This window comes from Oenanthe melanoleuca, chromosome 1, assembly GCF_029582105.1.
Source record: "Oenanthe melanoleuca isolate GR-GAL-2019-014 chromosome 1, OMel1.0, whole genome shotgun sequence".
NCBI lineage: Eukaryota > Metazoa > Chordata > Aves > Passeriformes > Muscicapidae > Oenanthe > Oenanthe melanoleuca.
In genome coordinates, this window is record NC_079333.1 from 70,675,187 (window position 1) to 70,682,658 (window position 7,472).

Here is a 7,472-nt window from a genome sequence, read left to right on the forward strand (position 1 = left end):
GATGGATGGATGGATGGATGGATGGATGGATGGATGGATGGATGGCCTTCTTTACTTTTGCATCTCTTTGTGGCCAAGTTCTCAAGCCTAACAACCTTAACCCCTGGGTCTAGGAGCTGTCAAGGATCACAGCCATCACTGCTAAGCCAACATAATTTCTGAGGTATTGTATACTGATAATAAAAGTTAGTATATTTTTCATAAGGAATAACTGTTTGCATATGTAATTGCAATGTTTATTAATGATGAGGAACTAAGCACCAGCAATGCGCATTGAAAATTTGAAAAAAAAAAAAAAAAATCTGTTTTCCTGTCTTCAACATGGTTACACTAAATTTCCAGTTTCCTAAGTATACATATATCTGTGCATTCTTTAGCAACATAGATCAAGTCCTGCAAGTGCTCTGCAAGGTAGATAATACAATTATAAAATCAATCTTAAAATAAACCATACAGACAGCAAAAAGAGAGAACTCGATATAAGTTTCAAAAAAGCCTTTTCTCTCAGGAGAATTTAAAATTATATTTTTTGTCAGAATTACATGATTATAGAATATTTTAGATTATAACTGTGGATGTTTTCTGCATTTCACATTATTAACAGTTTAATAATTTTAAATGACAAAAGGTAAACAATAGTGAAGCACAAATTTGTAAGTGGGAAAAGTTAGATGAAGATGTAATGCAAGGAAATGTATCAAATCAGAAAGAAAAGTTAAATGCCCTCCACAAAAGCAAAAGTTTTAAATTATTTTAAGATAAGACCACCAATGTTTAAAGCACAGACCTTACTTCACAATATATCAAATAACCTTTCAGTGTAGCATGTAGTCATATCTGCATAAAAAAATGTGATGCCCTATACCCATACATTTAAAAAATCAGACATTAAGCTTCAAATATTTTTCTGTGCATGAGGTTTTTTCAATAATAAAAAAACATGTCATACGACTCACCCTTTTATCTTCAAATCATTCTTCATGATAATTTTCTCCTCGCACATTTCTAAAGCAGATGGCAGATTACAACACCCAGGGTTGTTCTTGCATGATAATTTCCTTCTGTAGAACTTTGATAATAAAAACTATTTGTTCATAATTGTAAATATTGCAGAATTCATTGTCACTATATACTAAATAAATTTTGGACATTATGTTGCAAGTATTAAATTATGACATTACTTAAGAAAGAAGAATGGAATCTGTTTCTAGCATAAATACTGGAATTTAAATTAACAGCTTTGCATAAAATAAAGGATCATTGAGAAAAGGAAATTTCTAATGGGATTACACATTTTCTAATGATTTATGATAAATTTTATTGATGTTCAACTTGAAGATTTTGTTTTCTACATTTTTGGTAAATCTGTTAGTACTGGAGGCTTATTGTGGAGTAACTACAAAATTTAAAACTGATTCTTTGATAACTATTTCTGAATGAGAGAATAGCCTTTTCAGTACCTTTCCTTCATTTATTGAATTGATTGATATATTTTAGAGTGGTTAAGATACCCTTTTAATGTAGCAATAATTGTTTTTATTAGATATTAAGTAGCAACAGTTGCATCTATCACCTGTACAGATACAGAAAAAAATTAAACATAGAGAAAATGGAATTCATGTCTAGAACGAGGTAAGTATTTGTTTTTAACAAATTCTGAGTTACCAAAGTGAAACAGAGCAAAGTGTTACCATTAGTCCAGTTACAATAGCACACTTTAAATCAATGGAGGAAATTTTTTTTTATAATAATACACTAAAAAGTGTTAAACAAAAGTTCCTACTGCACCTGCCCCTCTTCCACGGGGTTGTGCTTACTCCCTGTGTTGGCCCCTGGGTCTTCAGGTTGACAGGTGATTTCCACTGAGCAAAGGGTGCTGAAGCCCCACCATCAAGCACCTCCATTCTTCTTGCTTTGCTGGGAAGTGGTCAACAATCTGGATAGAGCACAACAATCATTCCCAAAGTCCTGCTCTCTCTTTGGGACCATTTTTCAGTGTTTTCTTTTTGCAGTCTGTTTTGTCCTTCTCTGGTTGTCTCAATGTCTAGAATTCACTGGTGAGGTCTGCTTACCTTGAGCATCTGTCATGATTTAGCCAGAAAAGAACCATACAGATACTCACTCCTACCCCCACTCCCCCATGCCCCTCCCTGCCCTCAGTGTAGAAGAAAGCCAAGGAAAAAATAATAAGACTTATGGATTGAGACAAAAAGAGTTTTATAATTGAAACAAAACATAATAATGATAGCAACAAAGATGAGAGAGAACCGGCACACAAAAGAAGTGATGCACAATTCAATTGCTCACCACCAGCTGATGGATGCCATGCCTGCTCCAAAGCAGCAGTGTCTCCTGGCCAAATTCCTCCAGTTTATGTGCTGAGCATGACATTCTGTGGTATAGAAGATCCCTTTGTCCAGGTTGGGTCAGCTTTCCTGGCTGTGCTGCCTTCCAGCTTCTTACAGAAATACTCTCTGTCAGAGCATGAGAAATTGAAAAGTCCTTGATGGAGAGTAAACACTACTCAAACCCACCTAAAATGGTGTGTTTTATTCTCATCCTAAATCTAAACCACAACGCTGTACCAGCTACTAAGAAGTAACTTACCTCTATCCCAGCCAAAACCATCACTGTAGGGGGTTTGTCTGTCCTCATATTCCCACTGCAAAGTCCCTGGACCTGGCCCAGCACCCTCACAGTCACTTTTCTGCCCCTATTTCCTTTGCTGGACTCTTTCTCTAGTTGACCTTCAGCCTGGCCTCATGCCCACAGATCTCTCCAGGCATCCTGGTGCTGTGTGACTCTTGTTCCCCCTAATTAGCCCTGATCCCAACAACCTCCCACAGGCTAATGCCCTGTCCTGACCTCAGAGGCACCTGATGCCCTGTGCCCATCCCAGCAGAGGTGCCTGATGATGTCCTGGCCTGGCCTGTGGTACCCTGTAACAACAGACTGCTCTTTGTTAAACAGTGACAGCTGTGGTGTGTCATTAACCTTATTCACAGATGTGAAGCCAGAACATGCTCCATCATAATCAAGATAATTAAAAAAAAAAAAAACACTAAAAAAACCCAATAAACCTACATTTACAATGCCTAGTATTTACTTATATTTGAAACTGGATTATTTAAATAATACAAACACATTTTCTATATTTCAGAGAAATATGGCTACGATAAAATTGCCATGGGCTTATATTTTATATATTCATGATTCTTATATATATTATATCTCTTCAATTTTTTTCAATCGAGTCTCTAATAATTTTAAGAGTAAATAAAAGCCTACAATATTTTTTCACCCAGAACATCTTGCATGTTTCAGTACAAGTCACTAATTCTCATTAGTGCATTATTTCTCCTTAGAGAGCATAATATTTCTGCATTAGCTAAGTTGCCTCGAACTAAAGGTTCAATTCTGTTTCATTCAGGTTATTCTAAAAGACCACATCTAAAAACACCCCTTTTTCCTTTCCAGGCTCTACCTTCTTTCCTCTCAGCAGCCCAGTAATACAGGGAATGGGAGTTATGGTCGTGTTTTTCTCCTGCTGCTCAGGAAAAGGAATCCTTCCCCTACTACAACATGGGGTCCCTCCCACAGGAGACAGCTCTCCACAAACTACTCCAGTGTGAGTCCAAGACACACACTGTGCAACGTGGGTCACTCTTCCATGGGGTGCAGTCCTCCAGGCACAGCCTGCTCCAAAGTGGGTCTCCCAGAGGGCCACAGGTCCTACCAGGAATCCTGCTCCAGTGTGGGCTCCTCTCTGTATGGGTCTGTAGGTCCCTGCAGGTAATCTGCTACAGCACAGGTTTCTCATGGGATCTCAGCCCTTTTTCAGTGTTGGATCTCTGGATCCCCATGGATCTCCATGGGCTTCAGGGGCACAATTGCTTCACCATGGACTGCATCATTAATTGTAGAGTAAACTCAGGTGCTTGTAGAATCTTCCCCCCTTCTCCACTGACCTTGGTGTCTGCAGAGCTGTTACTCTGACCTATTCTCACTTCATTCTTCTCTAGTCATAATTACATCTACACAATAAGTTGATTTTTTTTTTTTTTTCTTGAATATGCTATCATGGAGGTGTTACCACCATTTCTGATAGGCCCAGCCTTGGCCAGAGGTGAGTCCATCTCAGAGGCACCTGGCATTGGCTCTGCTGTACATGAGGAAGCTTCTGGCAGCTTGCCACGGAAGCCACCTTTGCAGCCAGCCCCCTGCTATCAAACCCTGGCCATACAAACACAATGTGTCCCTCTGTTTGACAAAGGGAAGCCCCTAGATCTGGTGGGTTTGGATTGTAGCAAAGATTTGGTTCTTCATGTGAGATTAGTATGAGAGGGCATTTAGGGTTTGATTTAATTTAACTTCTGCTGCAAAGTAAATGTGAGTTTTGATAAAGTAAAATACATATGTATAACTTATTTTAGTGTAAGAGTCTGAGACAAATGTTGTCCCATATCTAATAGGTCAATCTTAGTAAAACTAACCATTTGGCAGTTGAGTCAGAAAAGAGAGCATACAGATCAATCATCACCCAGAAAAGTTAATGGAATGTGTCCTAATAGAAGCAAGCACAATTATAAGGTGATCTTGTATTTAATGAAGTAGCTTTTCCATTTTTTTCACAATTTAAAATATTTCAAAATTCTATGTATAATTAATCTATGCATAAAATGCATATAACCATATACATAACACTATATATATAATTGTATAATAAAACTGGGTATGAAAATGTAGCTTATGTAGTAATACTCATGCTCAGTGCTGCAAAAAACCAAGATGATAAAAACAAACTGCCTCACAGACAAGAATGTCTAAATGAGTGCCATCTTCTGCCCCTAGAGCAGGTCAAGACATTCTGTAATCCCCAGAGATTTGCAAGTCTCCCTAAACTTTTGTGCTTGTCACATAATATTAGGGAAAAGTTTTAATGACATCAACTGATAATGGATAGAGAGATTATGATTGGTAGCTCAGAATACATTTCCATACATTCTCAAATATAAATGAAATCTCCCTTCATCTAGATTCAAAGCAAACCTCAACCATTTAACTAGGTATACCTAGGTCTGACTGGGATGGAGTTAATTTTCTTCCCAACAGCCCAGAAGGAGCTGTGTTTTAGATTTAGATTTTTGACTAAAACACTGATGAGTACACACCAATGTTGTTGTTATTGCTGGACTTTATTTTTCATTCTGCTGCTACTGTGAGGATGTGGGCAAGATGTTGGGAGTCAACATAATAGTGAAAGTAGACAAACAGTGACAAAAAAAAATTATTTCATAGCATGGAACATATTTTTCAGCAATAAAATCGAGGAGATATTGTTTACAAAGCAGCTGTTGCTCAGAGACTTTCTGGGCATTGATCTCCTTGTGGGGTGAAGTGAGCAGGTACGTTTAAATTGTTTGCTTTTAGGGAGTGTTATTTAGCTTTTGTTTTGTCTTGTTTTGTTCTCTTCTCCCTCACCTATTAAATGTTCTTTATCTCTGGCAATGAAATTTGAGGTTTTGCTCTTCTGCTTCACCTCCCCATCTTGCTGGGAAATGACTGTCTCTGTGAGTGCTCAGTTTTTTGCTGGGGTCAAGCCACAAAAGTCTTGTTTAGAAACCAACATGGATCTTGGGAGTTTTTTGACTATTACAGATTTGACTGGAACATGCTAGTCTTCATTCATGATTTTAACAGTTTAGCAGGTAGCTGGTAGGTACTTTCTTGCTGTTACTTGTCACGATGTTGACTTGGTAGCTTCTGATACTGTTTTCTTTGCTCCTTCATCTGATCTGCGGCGCGCTCTCTTGCTGTACATTGAACTCTAACCTGGCTGTGTTCAGCTTTTTCTGTTTGTTCTGTTTTTTATCATTTTACCTGGCAGTAGTGTGGTAGGAACACTTGGCCTTTCACCCAGTCTGCTGTTTGGGCCATGCACTGCTGCCATCTCAGTACTCCAGGAAAAAACTGTGGACATTTAACTCTTAGAATTTTCTCCTCTTTCCCTCCAGAAGTCAGTAAATGGGGGAATATAACAATGGCACTTCTCCCTTCTCCTCCTCTGGGATATGTGTTTCCTGCCTTGTTGCAATCACCCTTCAGTTTATGAATCTTCCTGTGCAACCAGGATGCTTGTATTGATGAGTTCTATGAATTTGGTTTTGTGTCTAACCTTGATAATGCTACCCAGAGATGTGCCCTAGACAGACCAGGGTGACAAGGTGTGAGGAGGAATTTGGAGAAGTACTTAGAGTGTTTTTCCCCTCTCATGGTCTTGGGCTTCATGGTAAAATCAGTGTGATAATCTGTTGAAGTGGCAATCCATGTGAAGAGGGAATGCCTGACCCACATCAGAGAGATGGAAATTCTAGTGCTGTGTTAGAATACATGCTACACCTCCTGAGCCTGTGTTCTGCACCTTCCATGGGGCAAGAGAGCCTCTGGATCTAAGGCTATATAAATTAGCACTGTGGTTAAGCCAGAGACTCAAGCCTCAACTACAACTCTCCTGTAGTCAAGAAGAAATAGTTGGAGAAGAGATCAGCTTGGTTAGCAAGCAGGGAGTAGCTTCTTCCTGTGAGGGAGAATGAAGAAGAATCAGAGGAGGCAACATTCTCTGCAGCTGAAGCAAAAAGAAAAAAAATTAATAAAAAAAACCCGTATATATACACCTTTGCTTTTCATCAGTGGATTACTGAGAAGATACTATATTATTCCAACAACTCATAATCAGATCTCCAACAGAACAGAATAGGAATATATGAAAGAGGCAGTGGAAGAACTCCAAGAATCCTTACTTCATATTTGGTTTTACTTGTTTTAATATTTGAAAGTATGTCATAATTTTAACACAGGAAAAGTATTTATTATTTCTTAAAATATATTACTTATAGCACATATACAAGAAGAATTTGCTTACCATGTGATAGTCAAGTTCAAAATATTTTAACTCTAGAAATTTATTGTCAACTATTAAACCAATATTAACCTTTACATAAACTCCAGGACATCAGAAGAAAAATTGCAGGAAACAATGGTCATATAAAGAGAGAACACCAGTAGCTCTGTTCTTTCCAAGGATCCAGTTTATTTCCTATAATCTAATTAACAATGAAATCAAGCTTAATGCAAAATTAGCAGTTGAAACAAAGCAACTAAAGACTTATTTTTCGTTTAACTGAATTGTACAGAGTCCTCAATTGAAGAAGGAATAGATTACATGAGTTGTTTGGCATTTTGGTTTGCTTTGCCTTTTTTGCTGAGTCTATTTTGAACTGCCTACAACCTCAAAAACTAAGCATTGTTGAGTAAAATAGTCTTGTTTTTGAGAGTTGTGGTATTTGCTGTAACTGTTGACTGTAGATTACCTTCAAGTCTTCACTTCTAGTCTTCGTAGTCAGTCATATTGATCTTTTCAGCAAAGCTAAGTATTCATTTTCTTGTGGCATATCAGATCAATCAGGACTACC

General features: G+C 37.9%; 1 long non-coding RNA gene across 1 annotated transcript; it reads right to left on the reverse strand.

Moving 5' to 3' along the window:
• Positions 1-963: 963 nt before the first annotated feature.
• LOC130260013 (uncharacterized) lies at positions 964-2,670 on the reverse strand. Its single transcript, XR_008841726.1, has 3 exons — positions 2,608-2,670; positions 2,308-2,474; positions 964-1,069 (listed from the first exon to the last, which is right to left on the reverse strand). It is a non-coding gene; the product is annotated as an uncharacterized LOC130260013 (long non-coding RNA).
• Positions 2,671-7,472: the final 4,802 nt, after the last annotated feature.